The sequence below is a fragment of the Nomascus leucogenys genome, chromosome 4, assembly GCF_006542625.1.
Source record: "Nomascus leucogenys isolate Asia chromosome 4, Asia_NLE_v1, whole genome shotgun sequence".
Lineage (NCBI taxonomy): Eukaryota > Metazoa > Chordata > Mammalia > Primates > Hylobatidae > Nomascus > Nomascus leucogenys.
The window spans coordinates 44,035,842-44,063,117 of NC_044384.1; positions in this window are offsets into that span (position 1 = coordinate 44,035,842).

Here is a 27,276-nt window from a genome sequence, read left to right on the forward strand (position 1 = left end):
TAACTGAGGCACAGATAGGTTAAAAATTAGCCCAAGGTCCCACATCAGAAAGTGGCACAGCTGGGACCTAAACCCAGGCAGTCCCGCTCAGAGCCTGTCCTCCACCGTAACGTCGGATATCATTACCCACTGCATAATCTACCCAGTGTTCTCCATCACACCCAAAGAGGCTGTTTCTTTTGAATGTCTTCTCTTCCTCATGTCTTAGACTCAAATAGGATATGGTTCTAGGTTTAAAATATAAAGCTTTTTCTGCCTTCTCAGTCCTTTGGGGCTATGGCCTTCATCATGTGCTGTCTTTACTCTCCTAGCTGCACAGACTTTGGCCTTTGTCACAAACTCCCCAGTCTATTTCTGCCATTGCTTACTGCAGGGAGCTGCCCATAAGAGATCAGCTGCAAAATGCATGTCTATATGGAGGACTGCCTTGCATTTGGACTGGCCATTTCTCATCCTTTGCTCCTCCTTCTTTGTTTATAAGTATTGCTCCTTTTGTAGAAAAACCTCAGCCCCCGTGCTGGTGACTTCATGTTTTGCTTGTATTATAAGGAATGGCCCTTTTTAGAGTTCTCATCCCAGATCCCCATGAGCATAAGCCAGAGACAGACAGGTGGCGACACCTGACCACAGAGGAGGGAGGGGCGCAGCTTGGCATTGGGTGAGTTTGGGAGGAAATTATCCGGAGGATACCTTGGGTCAGGACTGGAAATAAGTGAGGAAGAAGTTCTCAGCCTGCTCTTGTGGTCTAGCAAGCGGGGAAGACACATAGCAGTTCCTGGGGTGCGAGGCAAGTGCCAAAATGGAGGGCCTGCCGAGGCCAAGGAAGGATTCCTGGAGGAGGGGACCTTGAACTGAGTTAGACCTGGGTTTGAAGGGAGGTTTCATCACTCCCTAACTGTAACATATTATCAGCTTCTCTGGCCTTTTGTCCTCACTGGCAAACTTGGGCTGTTGTGAAACAAAATATGCCCCATCTATGGCACACACAGTTGCCGTATAAATCACAGTAGGTAGTGCTATTATATTGTTAGTATTGTACCTCCTAGTAATAAGAATGGTTGCTTAATAATAACGTACCCTCCTCTTTCAGAGAGTATATTCATTTCCAGTAACAAACCTCAGCCTACATGCAAATACAGCTCTTCAAAAACATGATTATATATATACATATATGAACAAGATTTTTGAAAGGTATCATAGGTGGATTTCATTCCAGGCCGCTCTGTGCAGCTCCTGCACCTGCAGTCTCTCTCTCCTGAAGAGTCTGCCACAAAAAAGTGAACACCTGGGGATGTTCAGAACTGGAATCAGTCTTCCCATCCCCAGGACTGACTTCCTTCTTGAGGGATATCGACAATGATATTTTCTCCACGTTTGATGCATTACGAGGGATGCGTAATTATGACGATGATGGAAGAGTCTCGGCTCCCTGCTAAGGCATCTTAGTGATGATTATTTTGTAGTATTGTCATTATGTCTCCACAGAGTACAACTGAGTGAAGCCGAGTTGCTGAGACAGATGGTATGAGCATGTCATTGCATTAAATTGACATTTTCCCCTTGCGGCCTTTAATAATTTATATCTTTAAAAAGGAGACAAGGATCTGTCCACCTAGTTAATTAAAATAACGAATCTCACATATGAGAAGTATGGTTCTTATTAAAGTGTCCGTTTGCTACCTTGACAGTTTGTAAGAAGCAAATATTTCTCCTGCTCCATGCATAAAGGAACTAAGTTACTCAGCCAAGGGAAATCCACTTTGGAAAACAAACGAATCCATGAGATTCCCGATGATGCCATAGCGTCAGTGTGGGGTCAGATGATAAAGTGAAATGCCTGCGGAAATACACAGTTCTCATTAAATAAGGGAATTGGAACTTTCTTCATCCCAATATTGGCCTATAGTCCACACAGCTTCTCCCTGTTTTATCAAGGAGGAGATTTATTGAGCAGAAGTATTAGACATTTCACCACAAAGGACAGAAAGATCTCAGTGAGGAGTAGTTTTCTGAGACGTTGGGCTGAGCTGAAAGCGTGATAGGATTCCAATAAAATATGTGGTGGGGATGCTGTTACCTACCTCTGCCTCTCCCCAAAGTCCTCTAAAATGACAGTGAAGAAACAAACAGACAAACAAAAAGACATAAGCCCAATAAGGTAAAGAGACAGGCAAAGAGACCATAGAAAAAGGGAAGGCAACAAAAATGTGGAAACCAGATGTCTGAGTGGCCGCTGACCTCACAAACCAGAGGAAGCTCAGGGCTGAGAACTGAGAGTTGGCAGGGAAGAGAGCTGGTCAGCCAGCCGTGTGAGCTATGAGCAGGGAGGACTCAGAACCAGAGGTGTCAGGGGACTGAGCACACGGGTGCAGTTCAGACGAGAGAGAGGAAAGACCAGCCCCTGGGAGCTGGCTGGCACAGATAGCTAGCCCTTGACAGTCTCCTGCTGAACAAAAACAATTTCACAGAACACTTACATCAGACAAGGCCACTCTGTTACTGTGATGGATAAGGATAAAAACAAAACCACTCCATAACCATGCCTGGGCATCCATAAAAACAGCAACCACGTCCAAACCTGAAAAATGGCCAAGGTACCTCTCTTTCTGGCAAATACGAGTGGCTGTGGCTTCTTCATTGATTACAGCTTTTGCTCTGCTTCACTCCTCCCAACTCCCAGACAAGATTCATGAAGTCATCACAGGATTACTCCGCATTTGCCAGCACCCAATCCAGAGAACTCAAATCCAACTCCAAGTCTTTCCTAATTCTCTCTTCCAGAGACGCCCATAGTTCTCCATCATGGCAGTTTCCCTCATTAATAAGTCAGTAAACCCCAAATGTGTCTGACTATAGGTGTGCTCTTGATGATCTTTGGCTGATGAACATCAACAGGCCCCAGACCCCCATTCCCCATCTGCCATTCTTCAGGAGGTAACTCTGGAGAGACTGAGCCTGGGGAACGGAGACCCAGAGAGCAGCTGACACTGCTGAAGAAGGGGTGTATCTCCAGAACAGGGGATTAAATTAATGATGACATAATAGCAAGGCCCCAAATCCCCTCCCCCACCCTGCCCAAAAAAAACTGGTAAGCAGATGTACATCCCCTTTGGCAGAGACTAAACAGTCCCCAGCTGTGGAAATGAACAGCCCAAGAGAAAGACTTCCCATCCTCCCTCTAAATGAAATGAGTGGGCAGCCAAGCCCCACCAGATATTTGAAGAAAGACAGAGGTGGAGCAAGAAAAAAGAATCTCAGAGAAGGCAGAAGCAATGACAAAAAAATGAAGAGAATCTCTAAAGGTGAAGCATATTCTCCAACAAATACATTATAAGGGGGAAAAAAGAGTTGGAAGGGTAACTCCAACTGAAAGAGACTTGTGAGCTATAACAACCCATTGCAAAGTATAGACCTTACTTGGATCCTGATTTAAACAAAGCATAAAAATAAAACCATTTATGAAACAGTGAGGGAAAGGTAAATATTGACTGCATATTTGATGATATGAGAGAATTATCAAAGTTTTTAGATGTGATCATTGTACTATGGTTATGTTTACATAAAAGATTCCTTATCTTTTGGAGATTCATATGGGAATATTTATATGCTATGAATTCTGGAATTTTCTTCAAAATAATTAACTGGGCAGGTGGGGTGGGGGGCAAAGATGAACCAAGATTGGTGCAAATTGAACTGTCAAAGCTGTCTGGGGGATACATAGAGGTTTATCATTCTATTAGCTTTACTGTTGCACATGTTTGTAATTTTCCTTAATAGAAAATGAACCAAACAAAAGCAAAGCAAACCAAAAACTCTGGAATTATAGCTTTCTTTAACCTTGAGGACTATGCAAAAATGCATCAGCTTATCCAGACCAGTTCCAGACCTGGAAGCCACTATGTCAAGGCAGTACATCCTCAAAGCCTGCAGACACGGAGGAAAGCTTTAGAAACTCTTTGAAAATGTTATAAACCTTGTCAAGGATCATAAAGGGAGGTAACAGGACAGCCTCAAGCACTATTGTAAATTGCTCTCCCCTCCTTCCTGCTTCTTTTTCCTGACTCTTTGTTAACTCCATGGTATCTGTGGGTGACTTTCCCTCCATACCCCAGGAATCCTCTCACAAGGCAACTTGGTTGGGGTATTCTGGGGGGCAAAACACAGGTGGGGGCTGTGGGGTCAGATTTGGCTCTCAAAGGGGGAAAAGAGGTGACTTGACCTGACTCAGCATAGGGTTCCAGGCTGTTCCCACCCACCATGCTCCCTGCCCCTACCTTGGAAGCTGGGATATGGAATGAGGTGGCCAGAAAGGTGGTGGGTAGACAGATGAGTCCACAAAAGAAAGAGCACCATGGGGAAAGTCCCAGGAGGGTCACACAGGGCAGTCGACAATCAGGAGAGGAAGTGACAGCCACTTTCCCTCCTGGGAGACTCCCTGGGGCAGAGTCTGGAGCAGATTCTTGGGCAGAGTGCCAGCTAGGCAACAGACTAGGTGAGGTGGCACCACTGGCTGCAAGGGAGTGCAGGGTATGGCCAGAGCTGGCCTTGGATTTGACAGAGGGGACATAAATGGAGGCTGGCTCCATAAGGAACATGGGAATTGGCAGAATGGGGAATGGGGAGTGGAGAAGATTTCATTCTTAGATTCAAGGAGCTGGAGCTCAGGTTTTTTCCTAAGGGATGCTGCTCAAGGGACTGCGACTTCTAAAAATTCCTCTTCAATGTTAATCTTGGGAGAAGAAGTCCTTCATCTCAGACTGAGTAAAGTTCACTGTGAGACTCAGCAGCAGCTTGAAACTGAGAATGTCCTTTTTTTATTTTTTTGCCTTAACAAGAAATTTCCAAGGGCTCTTCTGCTTTTGAGCAACATATCTCGCTTTTCATATTTTTAAAAGACTTGTTGCTTTCAGCCTCTTTGAAATTTTTCTATCTCAGTATTAGAAAGCACTGTTATGCTTTATATATAAGAGTTTTCACTGAGTGCATGGACCTGGTGATTCATTTACTGATGGCTAGATGGAAGTTTGTAGCTAATAAAGAGCTGTTTTCTAAAAATAGACAATTACCAGTGTACTTGACTCACCAGGAAAGGGCACCATCAAAACAGTACTGAAAAAATGCACAAGCCAGAGCCATGTCTCCTGACCTTTTCAGAGCAATGGAAATCTGAGAGTCTAATGGAAGATATGAACACCTCAAAGAAGTGTCGAAAATATGTGCGTGTGCACATTTTGCATATCATTTCAGAAGGTTCATGAACCCAGGGAAAAGCTCCAGAGCAAGAACAACAAAGAGTTGAGAGGAAGCAACAGATCATTTCCATTACAAGAGGATTCTTTGCTCTAAAAAATGATTTGCTATGGGCTCCAAAATGCCTTCCGGTATATTCCAGTTGGGTTTATTGGATTTGCAACTATCCCGTGTCTATGAGATTTTACAGCTAAGACACTGTTTTCATCAGTTCAAGCCTATTCCCTACACAAACCCATCAATGAAACAACAAATTCTTTTAACAAATATTTGTTGCACCCCCTTTCTTTGCTAGGCCTGTAGGCCACAGAACAGGCACAGGGGAGCTGACAGTCAGCTGGGTAAGAGATGAGGTCTGTGTGGTTCTTGCTGTGTCTCCAGAACCTTGGACAGCTCTCCATGCTGTCTATGGGATCAATGCGTGAATTAACAATAAGGAAGCAAAATACGAAGTGCTATAAAGAAAATCAAGTGCTATAGTTGTAACTGCCCATTGGGGTTCTTCTTGCCTCCTTCCCAGATGTCAAGACAGGCAAATTGCAATAGAGAAAGAGTTTAATGCACTACAGCAAGCCAAACAGGAGACCAGAGTTTTATTATTACTTAAAGCAGCCTCCCCCAAAATTGGGAGGCTAGGGTTTTTTTGTTTTTTGTTTTGCTTTGTTTTTGTTTTTGTTTTTTTGAGACAGAGTATTGCTCTGTCACCCAGGCTGGAGTGCAATGGCATGATCATGTTTCACTGCAACCCCCACCTCCTGGGTTCAAGCGATTCTCCTGCCTCAACCTCCCGAGTAGCTTGGATTACAGGTGCCTGCCACCATGCCCAGCTAATTTTTGTATTTTTAGTAGAGACAGGGTTTCACCATGTGGTCAGGTTGGTCTCGAACTCCTGACCTGAGATGATCTGCCTGCCTTGGCCTGTAAAGTGCTGGGATTAAAGGAGTGATAGTGCCTGGTCAAGGCTAGGGTCTTTTAAAGATAGCTTGGCCAGCAGGGAACTAGGGAATGGATGCTGCTGATTGGTTGGGGATGGAATCATAAGAGTTTGGAAAATGGAAAATGATCCTTGTGCACTGAGTCTTGATGGAGGGAAGCCACAGGGATGTTGGGTCATGAATCTTGGGTCCAGGTGGAGCCACCTGGTTGTTAGAAACGCAAAAGTCTGAAAAGACATCTCAAAAGGCTAATCTTAGGTTCCACAATAATGATGTTATTTATAGGAGTAATTGGGAAGTTGCAAATCTTGTGACCTCCAGAATAATGGCTGGTAAAAGTTTATGCCTACATCTTAGCAGATTCAGGCACCTCTCATCTTCTTAACCTTATGGTTTTTCATGAGTTTTACAAAGGCAGTTTAGTTTTAGGAAGGGCTATTACATCATTTAAACTACACAGGAAATGTCTCCCAAATTTAGCTTGGCCCATGTCCAGTAATGACCAAGAACAGTTTGGAGATTAAAGACAAGATGGAATTGGTTAGATCAGATCTCCTTCACTGTTATAATTTTCTCACTGTTATAATTTTTGCAAAGGTGGTTTCATAATGGTGACTAAAGGATGGGGAGGAGGGAAAAATCTCTGTGGAAGCAGAGAGTTGGGGAGAGGTGTTAGGGAAGGTGTCCGCAGGGAGCAGAAATTTAGGCTGAGCTCTGAAAGAGGAGTCCCGGGGGAAGAGCATTTCAGATGGAAAGACCAGCATGTGTAGAAACCCCTTGGTTAGGAGACGTATGCCCTGGTGGGGACAGGGGAGGTCAGAGTCACTGAGGCTCCTGGGGAGTGTAGGAAGTGCGGAGGACACGATGACCTGTGGTGTGGGAAGGAAGCAGATGATACAGGGCCTTCTAGGCCAGGGTGAAGGGCCACTGCTTTAAATCTGGATGCTGTGGGAAGCAACTGGAGGGCTTAAGCCATGGAGTGATATGATTTGATATGTGTTTTCAGGAAAACCACTTTGGCTGCTGTGTAAAGAATAAATCATTGCGAGTAGAGGACGCAGGGGACAGCTGGAGACCAGGCAGCTGGACAAGAAGTGATGGTGGCTGTTTGCATGTGGGTGTGGGTTGGGAGTGGCAAGAAATGACTGGATTTAAGGGACCATCAGACAGAGAGTTGACCAGGTGTAGTGATAGATTGGATGTGGACAGATGAGGCCTAAGTCAGCTCTCTGACTTCTGGCTGGGAGGATGGTGATGTTACTCACAAAGCTGAGGAAAATGGAGAAACAGGTTTTGAGGGAGCAGTGACAGGTTCAGAGTGGGATATGTTGGGACTGAGAAGTTGACTGGGCATCCAAGGGGAGATGGAAAGGAGGCAGTGCTATAGGAGGAGGAGTACAGGTGTGGAGTGTGAATCAGAAGCTGCTGCAGCAGAGGGGGCATGAAAACCTGGAAAGGTAAGATGACACAGAGACATGGAAGAGGCACCAGAATTGAGAGGAAGCTGGTACAGGAGATGGAGAGGGAGGGAGAATGGTTAGGGAAGCTGGGCTCTCACCCGGCCCCAACTGCCTTCTCCAAGGCCCTCACAATTTCTCACAAGACCTCTCTGCACTTCAGCCCGGCTGCTGAGGCCCCTGAGGCTGGAAGGCGCCATCTCAACAGCAGCCTCTGTGCTGTTCTTGCCTAGAATACCCTCCTTGATCTTCTAGACTCTTCTTACTTCCCCTGCCCTGCCTGTATGAGAAGCCATGAGCCAGGCAGCCCCTTGCCCTGCATGTTTTCCAGATGGACATCACACGCCGTCCATGCCACCACCAAACCACAGAGAACATGAAGCCAGCTCTTCATGTGTCCTGCTGAAGCCCCTCTCTGTACCAAAGGTGAAGAGGAAACCCCCACATCCCAACTCAGCCCATTATGCCCTGGATGAGGGTTAGAGGTGGAAAAGTCACAGAATTTCCAACAAGTCCTCCTTCGTAGGCTCACACTTCCCTGGAACATGGCAGCTTGTGCAATTTGCTGTCTGCCCAAACTGCCTTTCACATGTCCCATTACATGTGTAGGTCTGGCCCTTTGTTCCTAAAAGGACAAAGGATTAGAGGCAGTGATGGCCTTCATGTGGACGCCAAAGCAGGGACAGGCTTTAGAAACGAAGCAAGGAGGCCAGAGAGCAAGCACAGGAGCAGAGGCCCTGCAGGGCAACAGGGGCTAGGAACACCTGGAGGATGGGGGCCAAGGGCAGAAACCTCAGGTACTTGGCACCTGGGCCATTTCAATGATTCTCTTTGGCCAAAAGGATGCTGGACCTAGGCTATGATAGAATGAGGCTGGCTCACCAACATAAGCTAACTCCCTCCCAAAGCCTCATTCTAAAGAGTAACTGGACTTCAGGGCTGGGGGTCATTGAGAGCCAGAGTGGGGAGTTGGTGCTGGTTGTGGCAGAAGTAGGGAAGCAGTGTAGATCCTGGAGGAAGGAAGAGATATCAAGAGCCTTGTGAGGTGAAGCCAGATGCAGCCTGGGGGTGCTGAGAAATCAGTGGGAGGCTGCTCCCATCATCCAGGCACAAGGCAGGAATCTTGGACGTCCTGAAGATGAGAAAACCTGCAGGGCCTCAGGCATTGGATGTCTTCCAGGAGAGGTGGGTCCAGGGCTGAAGGAGAGGATGAGGGACAGGTCCCTCTAAGAGCCAAGAGGAAGGGGTGCGCAGTCCAGCAGACCCTCTAGTGGTGCTTTTCATGCAGCTGCTTTCACTTGCTACTTTGTGCTGCATCCACAGAGGAACTGGCCAAACATCTGCAATGCCCAAAGCTGCCCTTCTAGGCATCTGCTAGATGCTGTTGAGGTTCGGAACATGTCACCCCAAAATGTATCACTTTGTTGTCTTCATTATTTTGAGCTAAAAGAAATGGACAACCAACCAATGCAGGAAAAGCTCTTTACCTTCCCCTCAACAGCCTAAAATAAGGTATAAATTTTACATTTTGTAAAGAAAATTTACATTTATAAAAGAAATTGTTATTAGTAAAGGTGTCTGTACCAGGAAGGGTGCTACTCTGAGACAACTTTTATCACCTGAGAGACTTTTATCTGCATAACAAGCTGACCTTTATTCACAAGACATTTCCTCCACTTCCTGTCCCGTAACTTGTCTTCAGCACCCCCAAGAAACCCCAAACCCCTATTCCTTTCTGTACCTCAGAATACTTAAAAGCCTCAGTGAGGCGCAGTGGCTCACGCCTGTATTCCCAGCACTTTGGGAGGCCAAGGCGGGTGAATCACATGAGGCCAGGAGTTCAAGACCAGCCTGGCCAACTTGGTGAAATTCCACCTCTACTAAAAATACAAAAATTAGCCAGGTGTGGTGGTGTGTGCCTGTAATCCCAGCTACTTGGGAAGCTGAGGCCTGGGAGGTGGAGGTTACGGTGAGCCAAGATCGCACCACTGCACTCCACCTTGGGCGATAGAGTGAGACTTTGTCTCAAAAAAAATCAAATACATAAAAAGAATGCTTAAAAGCCTCCATCATCTGGCCTTTCTTTGAGTCTCATGTTTTTGTGGGACTCCCGTGCCTGTGTACATAGTTAAAATGTTTTTTCTCCTATTAATTTTTCTTACATCAACTTAATTCATAGACCAGCCAAAGAACTAGGAGGGTAGAGGGAAGCAACTTTCCTTCCTTACACTGTCCTGCCCAGGGCTGACAGATAATCCCCTGAGAGGTTGCCGGGCACCTAGTGAGGGCACCCCCAGAGAGGCGTAGGGTGAATGGAAGCCCATAGCACCTCTGGGTCATGCCAGTGGTTACCAGTGGTTACGTGCTGGTTAACAATCAGTTTATTGAAATAAAATGTGGGGTGCTGATTTGACCTCAATGGCATACATTGCAGGGACGTAATGAAACGAGTTTCAAGTATCTATTACCTTGATTTTAAATGTAATTTGCTCGTAGGTTTACATCATTTAATTTTTAATAATGACTGTTGAAGAAGCAGCATGTAAAATTCCTGAAAATTTAATAATCAACCCTTGAGAAGTGACACAAGCCAGCCCCAGCACAGCACTTGCTGAGCCCAGGACAGGACCTGACAGGGTTCCGGGAGCCCCTACCCACAGAACTCTCCCACGAGGCACTGGGCTCCCCCGCTGTTGGGAAGCCTTGTTCCCACTGACAGAAATGACTTCCAAGAAGAGCTCGGAACCCGGGCCAGCTGGGCCAGCTGTGAGAGGAGCACCCTCCATGTCTGCAGGCCTAGGGGCTGTCACTTTTAACCAAAAAGAACAAAAAAACTAATTTAAACCTTGCCTTTGCAAGTGTCATTTGGACTGGAATGGCTACGATAAGACGATGTATCAGTGCTAAGATCAAAGTGAAAATTAAGCACATGCTGCCCTATTAGTCAGCACTTCTAAGGCTATATCACTGTGAAGTTCAGCAAAAGAGTTAAAGAATCTATTTAAATGCAAATATGCCATAAAACCAGCTAAGAGCAATGCATCTCCAAAATGCTGCCAGCCCTTCTTTCAGCAGGCTCTGCTCACAATGGTGCTGCTATTTTTTCAATGTGGAGAATAATGTATCTGAGTAATCCTGTGTTATTATCTGGGATGGGAGTCTGAGGCTCCTTCTGGGGCTGAGTTGGCACATGTGTCCCGGTGCCCTCTGGGACTGGCCAGGGCTTAGCATCACCAGGCAGCATTTGGGTTGGAGGGTTCTGCCTGGAGGCTTCCTGACTCCCCATATTACCTCTCTAGTTACAATGCTCCAGAGGTGCCCAAGCATTTCTATAAGCTCCAGTGACTAGGAGGGTGTGGCTCCCGGACTCAAGGGCTGAATGAGACACTCCTTAAAAGGAGCCACGCACAGCACTTGACTCAGAGGAAGTGACCTGCTAGCACTAACCACTGAACCTCCCATCCCTGTGGGAAGGAGGAAACAGATGCTCTCAGAGCCTGTGCTATATGTCAGGTGACAACCTTTACTCTCACAATGATCACACAGAGGAGGCATTATTGCTCTGTCTTGACAGAGGGGCTGGGAAGATGCAGCATGGGGCAGTGAGTGATCACGGACATTACGGCTCTGTCCGAAGTGGACTGGCCCATCCCCTGACCTACCTGTGGAGGAAGTGGGACACCAGGAATCTGGGGCAGAGTTTGGTGGTGAGCCTGGCCTGAGGCTGGGTGAAACCATCTGCTTTTCAGAGGCAGCAGGACTTCTGTTCCCACCAAGGCCTTGTGCCCACACTGGCAGCAGCCAGAGGATACCCTTGGGCTTGTGCCCTGGACTAAGAGGAGAATGTGTACTTCAAAGCCCCCAGAATCCACAGAACAATCTAAGAACCACCTGATTCAAGGTGGACTCTGTCAAGGAGTGAGCAACGCCTGCCAAGCGTAGCTCAGCGCATCTCAGTCACTGAGCTGGGGGCAGGATCTAGCCCATGAGGGCGAGCAATAAAAATGTGTTGAGCTTTTAGAAACTGTGATACAGGTATGTAATAATTGTAGGAGCAGAATTTCCAGATATTAAATTTTTAGTGTATAGTTAGCATGTATGCAGCTCTTTTTACTCCTGTTTATTTGGAGTCATTCGAATGTGGCTCAAATGGTGCTGTGCTAGGGCTGGCTGCTCTCCCCGTCCCCTCTTCAAAGAGCCTCGTGCCCCCAGGATGCACAGTGGTGGCCTCACCTTGGGAAAAAGAAATGCTGGATTGTGAAAACCTCCACTTCCCTCTTTCTTTCTCTGTATTAGGGGACTCCATGTGGAGAGGGGGCATTTCAGGCCTGGGATTCCTTTCTGCCTGGGAGAAGGGGCTGAAGCCAGGGGCAATGATGGGGCTGAGGGATGTGTTCAGAGTAAACCTGTTTAGGCAGAGGCAGCAACCAGGCAGCTCATCTCTTAGGATCCCATTCAATATGGAAGGCAGATAGAGGATTGACTGCAGAAAAGGGGAGCCCCCACTTCCAGGGACGTGAGAGGAGGTAGCAACCAACGAGGATGTCATCTAGTCATCTAGTGAAAGCTCCCATGTGCTAGACACATGCACTATCTCCTGTGATCTTCCCTTAAACTATCTGTTTGCAGATAACCTGATCTTGAATACAGAAAATCCTCAAAAATACACTAAAAACTGATAAAACTTCAAGTTCAGCAAGCCTGCAGAATACAAGATCAATATACAAAAATCAATTGTTTCCATATACTTGCAATGGACAATCAAAAATGTAATTAAAACAATTCCATTTATGATAGCATCAAAAAATAAAATAGTGGGTTGAGCGCAATGGCTCATGCCTATAATCCCAGCACTTTGGGAAGCCGAGGCGGGTGGATCACTAGAGATCAGTTCAAGACCAGCCTGGCCAACATGGTGAAACCCCGTCTCTACTAAAAATACAAAAATTGGCTGGGTGTGGTGGTGCGTGCCTGTAATCCCAGCTACTGGGGAGGCTGAGGCATGAGAATCACTTGAACTCAGGAGGCAGAGATTGCAACGAGCCGAGATCGTGCCACTGCACTCCAGCTTGGGCAAAAGAACAAGAATTCGTCTCTAAAATAAAATAAAAAAGGAATAAATTTAACTAAAGAAGTGAAATTAAACTTCTTTAAATAATAAAGACTTGAACACCGATAACTACAAAACATTTATTGAAAAAATTAAAGACCAAAATAAATGAACACAGCCCATGTTCCTGGATTGGAAGTCTTAAGATGGCAACACTTCCTAACTAAGCTTCAGATCCAATCCAATCCCTACAAAATTCTAGGTGCCTTTTTTGCTGAAATTGACAAGCTAATTTTACAATTCGTATGGAAATGCAAGGGACCTAGAATAGCCAAAATGATCTTGAAAAAGAAGAGTCAAGGTGGAGGACTCACACTTGCCCATTTCAAAGTTAAAGCTACGGTATCAAGAAAGTGTGGTACTAGCATAAAGATAGGCACATAGACTAATGAAATAGAACTAAGAGTCCAGAAATAAACCCTCGTATTTATGGACAAATGATTTTTTGACAATGGTGCCAAGAAAATTCAATGGGGGAAAGAATAATCTTTTCAACAAATGGTACTTGGGACAACTAGATACTCACATGTGAAAGACTCCTTTCCCACACCATACATAAAAATGAACTCAAATGGATTCTAGACCTAAATGTTAGAAATAAAACTGCAATACTCTTAGGAAAAAAATATAGAAGTAAAGTTTCATGACCTTAGATTAGAATAAACATAAATAGATATGACAGCAAAAGCACAAGCAACAAAAGAAATAAAGATAAAATGGACTTCATCAAAATTTTAAAAACTTTTGTTCTAAGAATATGACCAAGAAAGTGAAAAGACAATTTAGAGAATAGAAAATATTAGCAAATTATGTATCTGATAATTGTATCTAAATATATAAATATATATATCTAAATTGTATCTAATATATCTGAACTTGTATTTAAAATATATAAAGAACACTTACAATTCAATAATAAAAAGGCCAAGGATCAGAATAGACATTTCTCCAAAGAAGACATACAAATGGCCAATAAGCAAATGAAGAGACACTCAACCTTGTTAGTCCTCAAGGAAATGCAAATCAAAGCCACAGTGCAACGCTACTGCACACTCGCTAGGATGGCTAGAATTTAAAAAAAAAAAAAAGAGATTATAATAAGTGCTATACAGATGTGGAGGAATTAGAGACTTCATACACTGTTGGTGAGAATATAAGCAGTACAGCTACTCTGGAAAAGTCTGGCAGTTTCTAAGAAAGATAAATATATAGTTAAAATATGACCCAGCAATTCTACTTCAAGCTATATACCCAAGAGAAATGAAAAAACAACTCCACAAAAAAACTTGCAAACAAATGTTTATAGCTATGTTATTAATAATAGCCAAAAAGTAGAAACGACCCTGACATCCATCAACTTTTGAATGGATCAATCAAATGTAGTATGCCCATACAATAGAATATTATTTGACCATAGAAAGAAATGAAGTACAGATACATGTTATATAACACAGATGTACCTTGAAAATATTATGGTAAGTGAAAGGAAACTAGTCACAAAGACTACATATGGTATTATTCCATTTATATGAAATGTCTGGAATAGGCAATCCATACAGAAAGAAAGATTAGTGGTCCTTTAGGGCTGGAGGGTTGGGGGAAAATGGGGAGTGATTGCTAAAGGATACAGGATTTCCCTTTGCTGTGATAAAATGTTCTAAAACTAATTGTGGTGATGGTTTCACAACTCTGTGAATATACCAAAAACTATTACATTGCCCACTTTAAGTGGGTGAATTGTGTGGTATGTGAGCAATCCTCCAACAGAGCTGTTGTATTAAGAAAAGAAATATATTGGTGGAAACATCAAGAGTTGGAGATTTTTTTAATGCCATTTTATACCATAAATTCAATTTTTAGAATTGTTAAAGGACTGAGTTATCTACTTCATCTTGAGTGAGATTGATTGCTTGTGATTTCTGGGGATTTAGTCTATTTCATGTAATTTGTCAATTTTACTTGCATAGAGATGTTATTATATTTTTAATATCTGTGACGTCTGTAGTTATATTCCCTTTTTCATTCCTGATGTGGTCATTTCCTTCTTTTTCTTTTCTTTCTTTTTTTTTTTTTTTGAAATGAGGTCTCGCTCTGTCACCCAGGCTGGAGTGCAGTGGTGAGATCTCAGCTCACTGCAACCTCTGCCTCCCGGGTTCAAGTGATTCTCCTACCTCAGCCTCCCAAGTGGCTGGGATTACAGGCATGAACCACCACACCTGGCTAATTTTTGTAGTTTTAGTAGAGACGGGGTTTTGCCATGTTGGCTAGGCTGGTCTCAAACTCCTGACTTCAGGTGATCTGCCTGCCTTGGCCTCCCAAAATGCTGGGATTACAGGCGTGAGCAACCATGCCCAGCCCTGATTGGGTGATTTCTGTCTTCTCTCTTTTTAAGTTTAGCAGTCTCAGTAGTGATACATCAATTTTATTGATCCTCAAAAGAACCATCTCAGTTTCATTGATTCTATTGTTTTTCTATTTTCAGTTTCCTTAATACACTGCTCTTTATTATTTCCTTCCTCCTGTTCACTTTGGGTTTATTTTGCTCTTTTCCTCCCTAGTCTCTTATGGCAGAAGCTTAAATGGTTGTTTTGACACATTTTTTGTTTTGTAATACAATCATTTAATGCAGCAAATTTCCCTCCCACTTTAGCTACATCCCACAAATTTTGATATGTTACATAGTTATTTTCTTTCATTTCAATGTATTTTCTAATTTCCCTTTTTTAAGTGTGTGGTTTGCTTTCCTATTGTTTAGAAATTTTCCTGTTATCCTTCTCTTATTGATTTCTAGTTTAATTCCATTATAGTCAGAAAACATACTTTGTATGATTTCAATCCTTTTAAATTTAAGGTTTGACATGTGATTCACAATATGGCCTATCTTTGTAAATGTTCCATGTGCATTTGAAAAGAATGTGTAGTCTGCTGTTGTAGTGTGTAGTGTTCTATAAATATGACTTAATTCAAGTTAGTTGATAGTGTTCCATTCTATCCTTGCCACTATTTCTATATATTATGTAGAAAGGAGTGTTGCAGTCTCCTAGTATTATTGTCAGCATGTCTATTCCTTTTATATTCTGACAATTTTTGTTTTCTATATTTTGAAACTCTATTCTCAAGTGCTCATACACTTAGAATTGTTATGCTTTCCTGGTGAATTGATTTTTCTTTTTTTTTTTTAAAAAGTGTATTGAGGTAAAATATACATGTATAATTCACCATCTTTACCATTTTAAGTGTAAAATTCTGTGGTGATAAATACGTTTACATTATTTTCCCCCTTCATTCCCCTTTCCCCTCTCCCCTCCCCAGCCTCTGGTAACTACGCATCTACTCTTCATCTCCATGAGATCCTCTTCTTTAGCTCCCACAAGTGAGAACATGCAGTGTTTGTCTTTCTGTGCTTTGCTTATTTCACTTAACATAATGGCCTCCAGTTCCATCCATGTTGTTGCAAATGGCAAGATTTCACTCTTTTTATGGATGAATAATATTCCATTGTGTATATGTACATATTCTTTATCCATTCATCCATTAGTGGGCACTTAGGTTGATTCCGTATTCTGGATATTGTAAATAGTGCTGCAATAAACATTAGAAGGCAGATATCTCTTTGATACATTGACCTCCTTTCTTTTGGATACATACCCTATGGTGGAATTGCTGAATCATGTGATAGTTCTATTTTTGGTTTTTTGAGGAACCTCTATACTGATCTCCGTAGTGGCTGTGCTAATTTACATTCCCACCAACAGTGTACAAGGGTTCCCCTTTCTCCACATCCTTGTCAACATCTGTTATTGCCTGCCTTTTTGGTACAAGCTATTTTAACCAAGGTGAGATGATACCTCATTGTGGTTTTGATTTGCACTTCCCTGATGATTAGTGATGTTGAACATTTTTTCATATACTTGTTGGCCATTTGTATATCTTCTTTTGAGATATGTCAGTTCAGATCTTTTGCTGATTTTTATTTATTTTTAAATGTTTAATACTTTTTATTCTTTTAAAATATTTTTTTAACTGACACAGGGTCTTATTCTTTTCACATAGGCTGGAGTGCAGTGGCATCATCACTACTCACAGCAGCCTCAAACTTCTGGGCTCAAATGATCCACTACAGCTTCCCAAGTAGCTGGGAATACAGGTGCATGCCACCACGCCCAGCTACTTTTTTTTTTTTTAAGAGATAGGGTCTTACCATGTTGCCCAGGCTGATCTTAAACTCCTGGGCTCAAGCTATCCTCTCACCTTGGCCTCCCAAAATGCTGGGATTATAGGTGTAAGCCACAGTGCCCAGACACCCATTTTAAGATCAGATTATTTGTTTTATGCTATTGAGTTGTTTGAGCTCTTTATATATTCTGGTTATTACTCTCTTGGCAGATGGACAGTTTGCAAATATTTTTTTCCCATTTTGTAGGTTGCCTGTTCACCTCATTTCATTTGCTGTGCAGAAGCTTTTTAACTTGATGTAATCTCCACTGTCTATTTTTGCTTTGATTGCCTGGAGCTTTTCCTCAATGTTTTCTTCTAGTAGTTTCATAGTTTCAGGTTTTAGTCCTTTTAAATCTTTAATCCTTTTTGATTTGATTTTTGTGTATAGTGAGAGATAGGGATCTGGTTTCATTCTTCTGCATTTAGTTATTCAGTTTTCTCAGCACCGTTTATTGAAAAGACTGTCCTTTCCCTATTGCATATTCTGGGATCTTTTGTTGAAGATAAGTTGGTTATAAATGTGTGGATTTATATCTGGGTTCTCTATTATGTTCTATTGTTCTATGTGTCTGTTTTTATGCCAGTACCAGTGAATTAACTTTTCTACCAATATGTAATATCCCTTTTTAACCCTGGTAGTTTTCTTGGCTCTGAAGTCTACTTTGATATTAACATAGTAGTTTTATTTCAGTTGGGGTCTTCAATGTGCAGTTTTTTTGGTTTTTTTTTCATAGTTTTTCTTTTTAACCTACCTATACTATAATATTTGAAGAGAGTTTCTTATAGGAAGCATGTACTTGAGTCATTTTTATAAAATTCATTCTGTCAATCTCTATCTTTTAATTGGTGTGTTTATGTCATTTACATGTAATGTAATTATTGATATGTTTGGATTCAGGCCTTCTAATTGTTATTTATTTTCTGCTTTTTTCTATATTTTCAGTTCCCCCCATTTTTTCTTTCCTTTTTTTGGTTTACTTAAATTTCTTTTTTAGTATTCTAGTTTAAGTTATCTAGTGTGTGTGTTATTGTGTGTGTGTGTTTTTTTTTCTTTTTTTGAGATGGAGTCTCTCTCTGTCACCCAGGCTGGAGTGCAGTGGTGCAATCTAGGCTCACTGCAACATCTGCCTCCCAGGTTCAAACAATTCTCCCACCTCAGCCTCCCAAGTAGCTGGGACTACAGGCATGCACCACCATGCCCGGCTAATTTTTGTATTTTTAGTAGAAATGGGGTTTCACCATGTTGGCCAGGGTGGTCTCAAACTCTTGACCTCAAGTGATCCACCTTCCTCAGCCTCCCAAAGTGTTGAGATTACAGGTGTGAGCCACCACTCCCGGCCTCTAGTGAGTTTTTGGCATTAACTCTTGGTATAATTTTTCAGTGTTCTAAGGATTACAATATACATATTTGACTTTTTGTAGTCTATTTAGAATCAATATTTCACCATTCAAGTGGAATATCAGAATCTTACCACCATGTGGATCTCCTTACCTTCCTCCTCTTTTTGTTGTAATTGTCTCATGTATTACAGCTACATACTTTGAAACTTCTTTAAATGGTATTAACAATTTTTGCTTTTAATTATCTTACATATTTTAAAGAACTCAACAAGAGAAGAATAACCTATTATACTTGTCTAGATATTTGCCATTTCTGTTCTTGTTCATTTCTAATGTTCCACATTTCCTTCTGGTATCATTTTTTTTCTTCCCCTCTTACCTACCTAAACAATACCTGGTGGTCCAGCAGAGACAAAGAATCACAGCAAGAGAAAGAGAAATCAATTTAAAGATTTAATGGCTGCAGGACTACTCAGAGGCAGTTCCTAGTATAACAGCGCCACCTGCTGGAAGAGAAGCCAAATAAACTTTTTTTTGTTCCGAGGCAGCTGTGACCAAGCTCTTGCTGGAACTGAATGCCTGACGTGAGGACGCTTTGTGACTCTTTGGCCTGCCATCCCCATTTTGGGGTGTATCAACTCACTCAATGACTAAAAAAGTGAGAAGAGCCTAAGAGATCTCTCCGTTTAAAAGGAAATGGAGTATTCAAGAGCCAGTTGGCCTCTCCTTAGCAGCATCTTAGCAGCAATCCCTTTAGTGGAAACATTATCACCAACCATGCCCCCTAAAGCAAAGCTGCTGTAGGTGTTCAGCCTCAGCACCACCTCCATAAGACAATAAGTGAACATGATCACTGCTCAGTGGGCAGAACTCACTGCAGTCCTAATGCCCTCGCCAATGCTCCCTGTAAAGAAATTTGCTACATGTTAACTAACTCTTACCTGGCACCAATGGCCTGGCCATCTGCTCTGCTGCTGGGAAGACTCTAGACTGGAAGGTTGCAGACATCCCTCTTTGGAGCAGCAAACTGTGGAAACAAATTGAGGCCGCTGATGGGCAGCTGGTGTCACAGATGCGGATGCCCTTGGTAAGGATTCTCTGATGAGACTGACTGGAATCAAACTGCTTGATAGATCCCTACCTGAATCCACATCCAGGTTTTGGGGTTCCTTGAGCCCAGGCAGAGGAATCTCAGAGGAACAAGAGTGGTAAACTCACTGCTTGTGCTGAGATACTTCAGTCTTTGGTTTTCTTCCAAATGCATCTGCTGCTATTTACTTTTCCAAGTCTTCAGATGGCTGCTCCATGCATGCTGCCCAGGGTTACAGCTGCCTTTGGTGGGATAGACAGGTCAGGATGTGCTTGTTCCATCTCATCCAGAACTGGAACCAAGGGGAGGATTTTAGCAGGTGGAGAGGAGGCAAAAGGGCATTTCCAGGAGAACTGTAGCACCAGGCAAAGCACAAAGCTGAGAATACAGGACAGGCTCTGGGGGCAAGAATGGTGCATCTGGCTGGGTCTTGAGTGCTCAAGGAGAGCAGCAAGTGAGAAATCTGACAGAAGGGCTTGGCCTTAGCATGGGGCCCCAGGAGAGGAGTGTGGGCTTTGCTGGGCAGCATCCCCGGGAGTCACGGAGGGGATCCAAGCTGAGCAGTAGCTATGGCGGAGCTGTACTACAGGGCCTACACGTTGTCCCTCCACCTGGAACTCTTTCTTCTGCTCTTCCCCCAGCCAACTCTTTCTCATCCTTCAGGTTTCAGTGTAGGTCTGTTTCCTCAGGGAAGCCTGCCTGACTACCCACCACCTGCTCAGCTCAGACCATGACTCCCATAGAACACTAGATTTTTCCTTCGTGGTCCTTATCATGTTGTCAATTGTTTACTTAGTCATTTGCAATGATTTATTTCACATCCATTTTCCCTGCCAGCCTGTGAGCATATGTTTATTGCTAAGGGCATTTGATCAGCAAACATGCAGGGAGAATGTGCTCTCTGCCCACCAGGGCATTAGGTGCCAACATTCCCAAGGACGAAGTATGTGACCTTTCCTCCAGGTTTAAGTTGGTTATAAATGTGTGGATTTATATCTTGTTGCCTGCACAGACCCTACAGCCCAGTGTTACTGTTCTAGCTGACAGGGGTTGTGTGTGGAGTGGAGGGAGAAGGGGCAGGTGGCAGAAAGACTGGGTCAGAATCCACTATAATAGGCAAAAGAGTTGCCAGCCATGCTGTAACCAGGGCCTGAGGTGGGAGGCCACACTCAAGAGTGAAGCAAACCCCACCCAGACCTTTTTGAGATCCTGGATATTGGGGAGGCCACACTCAAGAGTGAAGCAAACCCCACCCAGACCTTTTTGAGATCCTGGATATTGGGGAGCCCGAGCCCCAACACAGGACCTTCTGACATTTGCCCACCTCCTGCAGGCTGCAGCGAGCCAGTCTGCCCAGTGCTCCTCTGGCAACTCAGAGGTATCATCACACTGGTGGGAGGAAGGAACTGAGTGCCTCTTGAGCCAGCACAGAGCTGGGGCTTCAAGTCACTATTTCCAACGCTATTAGCACATGTGGTGAGGGCCTAGGGGATGCAAGGCTCACTCTGGGGTCACTGACTTGGGGACATGGCAGGGCCAGGACAGGGACTCCAGGTCTGTCTGCTTTGAAGCCCCGCTGAACTCCAGCAGGCCCCGTGCCCCTCAGGAACCACCTTGGGGAGGGGGATCTGAATTTAGAGGCCACCTCAGCCAGCTCCTTCATCATCCTCTGTCTTCCACACCTGGAGCTCGTTTATGCCAGGGCCTTGGAAGAAGACAATCCAGGATAAGGACACAGCGTGCAAACCACCCAGCTGTGTCCCACGCAGCCTCCTCCTGCCGCTTCACCTGTCTTGCATCCGCCTGCAATTCTAGTCGGTTCTGTTTGGTTTTTGCTTGATAGACCTTCAATGTCTGGCAATGTCTGTCAGTAATTACAGCCCACAATTCCCTAGCAAACTTATTTAGGAATGAATTATTTCACAGACTTCAATAACAGTAAATTGCTTATTCCTAGTGGGTTCTGAGGCACTCAGAGATGGGTTATACAAAGCCATGCTGATCCTCACTGTGGGAACCCTAGGTTCTTTCCAAGCGTCCCCCGTCCTCTCCCACTCATCAGGAGCTATGGGCCTCCGTCAGGGTGTGGCCCCCAGCTGGCCAGGCCACTGACTGACCAAATCCTGTTGGATCATTTCAGCTGGAGATTCTTGAGGGGAAAATGTGTGATTTAATGGAAAACTATGAATTGTTTAGATCACACCCTTTGGGGGTATCTCACTGTGTGCTGTTTTACAAATCTATAAGTTGTAAATGACTGACAGCAAACAAAATAAATCTTGTCTACGGACATGCAAATACATTCTCTCTGGTGAAGGGATGACCCTGCCAATGTGGAGAAACCAGTTTGGGATCCACTTGTAAGTTCATTTTAATATTCCTGATATATAAATGTGCCTATTCTTTGGATTCTCCCTTGAACATGTTGAAACATCCTATAGGTTTCTGCCAGGCAAGGTGTCAGAGCCCTGGCAGTGGAGAGTGATTGGCTCACATATGGTAAAAGAATGTACCGACAGCAGAATAGGTTTGAAGAGGAAAGTTTTATTAAACAGAAAGAACACTGCAGCAGAGTACAGCAGGGCGCTTCAGCAAGACAAGACTGAGCGTGCCAAGGTGGATTTTCCTTAGGGGTATTTATGGACCTTAAAGCAGGAGCTTAAGGGTAATTTGGACCGTATTAACCACATAGGTAATTTGGTGCCTTGATGTCGGCAAGCATTGCACAATGAGTTTCAACATACATGCATTCCGGAGATGCATTAGAAATCCTAGTTACTTATACATTTTTTAGAAAGAAGCCTGGTGTCAGATGCTGGCTTTAGAAAATAAGAAAGTCGAATTACTTCTAAGATCCTTAAAGAGTTTTGCCTCCAGATGGTCTGCTTGATGGACACCAGGTGACTTTGCTATCTTCACTTTCCTCACTAATAACGAGTTGAATGAAGCCTTTAACAATGTTGATTTTATAACTGCCTTAGAATCATAATTTTACTTTTTGTTGAAAAGTATCCTTTAACACAAACTTAAGCAACCCCAGAGTTTCTGATGCGTTGAGTCTGGAGTGGAGCCCAAGAACATGATGTCTAACACGCCCATGGCTCAGGCTTTGAGGACTCTGTGTCATCTGAGGGTGTTCTTGAGGATGGCAAGGGCTCTGCTGTGAGAGGACATTGTCCTGGGTTAATGGGGTGTCTAACCCCCTGGGACCCACAGATTGTCTCCCAGATGCTGAAAGAAACTCTGTTCTGCAGCCAATGGAGGGGGTGGAGATGGGAGAATTGGGATCACAGAGCCAATGTCCCTTCCCCAATGCCCAGTGTGCAAGTTGGCCCAGGCTGTATGCTTTCAACCCATGCAACTACTGCTGATGCCCTTAAAGCTGGGCCTTTCTGAGGTGGACATGAAGCCCAGGAAGGGTAGGTGAGCTGGAGCTGCAGCCTCATCACTTCCCCTGGACACCCTTGCTCTTTTACTCAGCACAGTGTGCAGCTCCAAGCAGCCCTCCAAGCACCCCCCACCAGAGAGAGGGACATGTCATGTCACAGACTGGTTCTCGTGACTCTGCAGGACCTGGGACCCTGGGAGTGACAGAGAGGTGTCACTGGGGGACTCTAACCCTGAAATTGCCTTTGCAAAAATTTTAACACTGAGAAAATTATGACAGTGAAAGAGATGTGATCTAACCAACTTCCATCTTGCCTTTAACCTTCAAACAGCCCTGAGTGATTTCTAGGCATAGGCCAAGCTAACTTTGGGAGACATTTGTAGTTTAAATGATAATAGCCCTTCCCCAAAACTAAACCTAAAGCTAATGAAAGGCCACCAGATTAGGAGGATGTGAGGAGCCTGAATTCTTCTAGGGTGTAGACATTAGCCATTGCAGCCATTATTCCGGAGGTCACAAGATTCGCAACTCCCCCAATTACTCCAGCAGATAACATCACTATTGTAGAACCTAAGATTGGCTTTTTGATATGTCTTTTCAGGTTCTTGCATCTCTGACCCCCACTGACTCCCACCAGCTGGTCCTGTGGCCCTACCCAGAAATGGTCTTCCTGGCCCACCGAACTATTTTTTTAAAACCCTAGCCTTGGAGTTTTCAAGGAGATCTATTTGATTAATAACTCCATGTCCCATGTGGTGTGGACAACCTCGTGTCTATTAAACTCTTTCTTTATTGCAATGCCGTGGTCTCAGTGAACGGGTTTTTTCTGTTCAGTGGGCAGGAAGAACCCATTGGGTGGTTACAATTCCACCAACAGCCTTCACCACTACCACCCTCCTTCCACAGCCCTGGACCCTGAGGCCAGGGTGGCCCTAGCAATGCCCTGTCTTAGGTAGGGCTAAACCGGCCTCGCATGCTGCCAGAAGGCCGGGGTCTTTTTGATTTTTCATGGCCAGACCGTTTGTTATCTTGGGCCCCCTCTGAGGGAAACTCCTAGGCCCATGAACTGAGATTTTGATACAAGAGCTAGAAAGAAATTATTTAGGTAGATAGTAAGGGCAACAGAGTTCGCAGCAAGGCCTCCCTTTTAACAAAAAGCAGCCCTAAAATAATTTATTTTCTTTTTTCTTTTTTCTTTTTTTGAGACGAGTCTCATTCTGTTGCCCAGGCTGGAGTGCAGTGGTACAACCTTGGCTCACTGCAACCTCCACCTATGCCTCCCAGGTTCAAGTGATTCTCATGCCTCAGCCTCCCGAGTAGCTGGGATTACAGGTGCGCACCACCATGCCCGGCTGATTTTTGTATTTTTAGTAGAAATGGAGTTTTGCCACGTTGGCCAGTCTGGTTTTGAACTCCTGACCTCAAGCCATCCACCTGCCTCAGCTTCCCAAAATGCTGGGATTACAGATGTGAGCCACCACATCTGGCCCATAATTTCTTTTCTAACAAAAAGCAGCCAGAAAAATTGAGCTGCAGACATAGATAAGCATGCAGGAGTGAATGCTGCAGTTGTGCGAATAGAAAAGGGCTACCTGGAAGCCAGGTATGTTCAACATAGAGGCTCCATCTTCCCTTTTGTTTGTCACCATGTGTACAGTAAGTAAGCAGGCAACATGGCACCAGATGCAGAGAACCCACCTGTGTAACAAAAGATTCGGGGGCGGGGGGGCGGTGGCCAGATTTTTGCATGCTATGCAAATAGAACACCTGGTCTGACCAATCTTTCATGCCCTATTAAATCAGACACCACCTCCTCAAGCTCATCTATAAAACCTGCTGCATTCCACCATGGAACCAGCAACTTATTTCTCCAGGACCCCTCTCTCTGCAGCAGAGAGAGCTCTTCTCTTTCTTTCACCTGTTACACTTCCACTCCGAACCTCACTCTTTGTGTGTCCGCTTCACACTGCCCCTTTGTCTTTATTTCTGCTGGGATTGTAGGGGCAGAAACCTTATGTGACCCATCATAATGTTACAGTAGGTAGACGGGCATGAGTGGGGCAGGAGAGGGCTCTTCCCCCACCCACTAGGAATGTCAGGTGATAATTAAGCAATTATCACATTGCCTCTCTAAAAGTGATAAATTGGCGGCTGGCGCCAGGGAGGGGCCATTTCCTGATGGTCCACACCTGTTGCACTAAAATGTTCATTGAATGCAGATGTTGGGGAGAAGCAACTTCCTGGGCATGTGCATTAAGAGACAAAATGGCAGAGTATGACCTTCCAGGGGCACTCCACCAGAAAAGGGAAGAAAGCCTCAGATAGACACGTGTACAACTTCCCAAACACAGTGTGCGTGCTCACCTCCCAAGCATAAGGGGGATGCTGTACATGCGGGCAACCCACCCTAAGGGAAGAATCATGGATAAGGGGCCAGCCTATAAAGTCCTAGGAGCTAGGTTAAACACCGCACTTGTTCCTCAAGTCGCCAGCTTGGGACTCTTCCAAGCATACTCTCCTTTCTTTTCTGCTATAAAGCTTTTTAATAAACTTCCATTCCTGCTCTGAAACTCACCTCTGTCTTTCTGCCTTATGCCCCTCAGTCAAATTCTTTCTTCTGGGGAGGCAAGAATGGAAGTTGCTGCAGACGTGTATGGATTCACTGCCAGTAATTCAGATGCCTTCCACCACTAACAATATGGGTCACTGCCAACCCTCCTATAGCAAAAGACATGTTAACAAGAAAAAAACAACAAATTTCTGTAGTCAAATTCTTATGTGACATGGGAGCTTTCGGAAATGAAGACGCAAACACCCAGGGCAAACTGTTTGTCTCTATGCTTAGATTTGAGGAAGAACGGACAACTGTATGAAATGTGGTTGGACAAAGGGTATGATCTAATGGTAGTGTCAGAGGTGTTGGAACCAGAGTGACTCCATCTTGAATAGGGGCTAGGTAAAATAAGGCTGAGACCTGCTGGGCTGCATTCCCAGAAGGTCAGGCATTCTTAATCACAGGATGAGAATAACCCACCCCTTGTTTAGCATATAATCAAGAAATAACTATAAAAATATTCAGTCAAGCAGCCCATGCCACTGCTCTGCCTATGGAGTAGCCATTCTTTTGCTTTTTTACTTCTCTAAAAAACTTGCTTTCACTTTATGGATTTGCCCCAAACTCTTTCTTGCCTGAGATCCAAGGACCTTCTTTTGGGGTCTGGACTGGGACCCCTTTCTGGTAATAATAATAGGCAGAGTGGGGAACCCCACAGGCCTGTGTGTTCAGATTCTTAGCCTCTCTGTGCAGCCTTTTTTTGAGAAATAAAAATAAAATTCTAAGCCCCTAAATGACTGAACGGGCCCTCTCTTGGCCAAGGGGACTTGAGAGAATCCTTGAAAGCTGGTTTCATGACGATGACAGGATGGGAAGTCAGACTCGCCTCAATTTTTTATCCCCTTCCTTGCTAACTATCATTAAACTTTCTTTTCTAAGGAGTAAACAGAAACCAGCCCTTTCAAAAGGCTCCACATTGATAATGTTGATTACTTGCTTATCTTCCCAGGTACAGAACAAAGATAAAATGAGATTGATCATCCCTTCACCCCTCCCTGAGACATATGCTTCCTCTATTCCCATTTTCTTCCAATATTCACTTTATCTTACATAAAATGTAGATTTACTGGGCACATACACAAGTATGTAATCATTCAGCTCACTGCCATCCGCCCCCACACTTTTTAAGGAAAATGTATAAATACAAAACCTCCTGAGAACGTCTTTGGAAGAAAGAGCCACAGATGCATCCGTGACTCGTGTTTTTCCCAGGTGCATCCCCCATGCTGGCTCCATAAACTTCAGTGATCTGAGACTTATGCTTCAATCACTCATTTTGGCCCCTAGGTATAGGGCAGGACTATTCTGGAATGAGGGAGACAGGAGAAGGGAGAGAATGACCTTTCTAGGTTTTATGGCTTGCTTTGGGGGAGAGGGGTTGTAGTTTCTAGGATGCGTCCTGGGGAAGCTGAATTCTGGTTCCTATGACTTGCTTCAGGGAAGAAAGAGGAGGAGATGGGAGGGCAGGAGAAGATCAGAAAGAACTTGTGTCTGTGACCTTCCAGTTTCCTTCAATTCAAAGTTCTCAGCATGCCAAAGCCCCATGCTTCAGGGTATTGTTTTCTGAGCCCCAACAGGGTCAAATGCATCTTCCTGGCCCATCCATTGTGTTATCTGTGGTCAGCTTGGCTTTGGCCATCTGAATCTGCAGATTCCATCATCCTGCAGGTCTTCCTGGATCTGCCCATATCCTGCTGACTGCTGGGGCTGGGTGGGCAAAGCCAGGCTGCCCCCAGCCACAGGAGCCCTGCCCAGGCTGGCACTTCCCCCCGGGGGTGGTGGTAAGCCTCAGTGCTGGGCTGGCTTTTAAAATGTGTGGTCGGTGTGGGCAGTGGCTTGTTTCACCTCTGTGCATGTCAGACTCTGAGGAAAT